The sequence below is a fragment of the Nicotiana sylvestris genome, chromosome 1, assembly GCF_000393655.2.
Source record: "Nicotiana sylvestris chromosome 1, ASM39365v2, whole genome shotgun sequence".
Classification (NCBI taxonomy): domain Eukaryota; kingdom Viridiplantae; phylum Streptophyta; class Magnoliopsida; order Solanales; family Solanaceae; genus Nicotiana; species Nicotiana sylvestris.
Genome location: NC_091057.1, coordinates 183,004,563 through 183,006,965, shown reverse-complemented (window position 1 = coordinate 183,006,965; position 2,403 = coordinate 183,004,563).

Sequence of the window (2,403 nt, the reverse complement as noted above, 5' to 3'; positions counted from 1 at the left end):
AAAATCTAGGAAAAATGAAGGATGAGTTGTACAAAAAGGATGAGCAGATAAGAGTCCTAAAAGAAGATCTAAGCAAGGTTAAGCATGAACTAGACAGAACTTGTAAATGGAAATAGTCCTCTGGTGCACTATCATGGCTACAAGAACACCACAGTTGCAATAAGAGAGGACTTGGCTATGGGATCCCTGCACCTAAGTGGGATCCCAAAAGCAAGTACATATACTTCCTGAAAACAAAATCTGTACACACTGTGGTAAGACTGGTCACTACAAAAGTGAATGTAATGCAAAAGAAAAGGCTACTCAAAAGAACAAAACTTTTGTTCAAGGAAAAAATAGGCTGCCAGTATGGGCTAAAAAGAATTTAATTCACCTTTTTGCCTATAGAAAGGGACCCAAACTAGTTTGGGTTCCTAAGACTAACCCCTGATTTCCTTTTGCAAGTCTAAGTGAAGGGGGGCATCCAAATATGGTACATGAATAGTGGACATTCAAAGCATATGACTGGAAGTAAGAACCAGTTCCTTTCACTTGAGGACCTAAAGGAGGTAATGTCTCCTTTGAAAATGGTAAGAAAGGTGAGATCATTGGGGTTGGAAAGGTAGATAAGACAGACTCACATTCCATTGAGAATGTCTATTTGATGGATGGCTTGAAATATAACCTAATCAGTGTATCACAACTGTATGACAGAGGTAACTTGGTAGCATTCACATCTACCAAATGTTTGTGATAAATCTTACCACATACAAGATTGTTTTGCAAGAAAAAAGAGTAAACAATATATACATTGTAGATATGCCCACTCTTTCAGAAAATGAACTCACTTGCTTAAGTGTGTTGGACAATGATCCCCTCCTTTGGCACAAAAGACGGACATGCAAGTCTAAGTCAACTCAATATATTAGTCTCCAAGGACCTGGTGATATGGTTGTCTAACATCAAGTTTAAGGAAGACAAAGTTTGTGAGGCTTGTGCAAGGGAGAAGCAGGTAAGATCCTCTTTTAAATACAAGAAAGTGGTAAGCACGACCAGGTCGATGGAACTAGTTCATATGTATCTCTGTAGTCCAATGAGAACATTAAGCAGAGATGGTAAAAAATATGTGATGGTGCTTGTTGATGATTACTCTAAGTTTACTTGGACATTATTTTTAACATCTAAGGATAAAACATTTGATATGTTTACTTCTTTTGTTAGAAAAACTCAGAAACAACTAGGTAATCAACTTGCATCAATTAGGTCTGATCATGGAACTGAATTTGAAAATGCTAAGTTTGCTGAATTTTGTGATGAGCATGGCATAGATCATAATTTTTTTGCCCCTAGGACTCCACAATAAAATGGAGTAGTTGAAAGAAAGAATAGGACACTTGAAGATATGGCTAGGACTATGCTTCTTTCTAGTAAACTGTCTCATATCTTCTGGACAGAAGCTGTAAACACTGCATGTTACATCATTAATAGGTGCATGACTAAACTTCTTGTAGAGAAGACTCCCTATGAGTTACTTAAAAGGAGAAAACCAAATATATCCCATCTTAGGGCATTTAGATGCAAGTGCTTTGTGCACAATAATGGAAAGGACTCCCTAGGTAAGTTTGATCCCAAAAGTGATGAGGGAGTATTCTTGGGATATTCTTCACATAGCAAAGCTTATAAAGTGTACAACAAAAGAACTATGTGTGTAGAAGAAAGTGTACATGTAGTTTTTGATAAAACTAACATTCTTTCTGAGAGACAAGAACATGAAGATGAAGCTATTGGGCTGGAAAAAGGTTTAAATAAAGTCACAGCCCAAGCTGAAGCTACACCAGAAGAAGGAACAGGTGATGGAACAGGTTCTTCCATCTAGGGCAACCTAACAGAGGGAACTGAACAAAGAAGAACTGAATTTAATTCCCAAATGGAACCTATCCATGAGCCTATTCCTTAGCAATAGAACATGGGAGAAACATCAAACAGAAACCAGTTGGTTGTGAAACCTTACAAGTATCAAAGTTCTCATCTCATTGAGAACATTATTACTGATCCAACTCCTGAAATTAAAACTAGATCTCAATTAAAGAATCTGTGTGCTTTTGATGCTTTCCTAACTCTTATTGAACCTAAAAATGTTGGTGAGGCTTTGCAGGATGCAGACTGGGTAAATACAATGCAAAATGAACTCAATCAGTTTGAAAGGAGTCAAGTTTGGCATCTGGTTCCAAGACCCAAGAACAGATTAGTAATTAGCACTAAATAGGTCTTCAGAAACAAACTTAATAAAGATGGAACTGTTACAAGAAACAAGGCAAGGCTCGTGGTTCAAGGTTATAGCCAAGAGGAAGGCATAGACTATAATGAGACCTTTGCTCCAGTTGCAAGGTTGGAAGTAATAAGACTCCTCATAGCCTTTGCTGC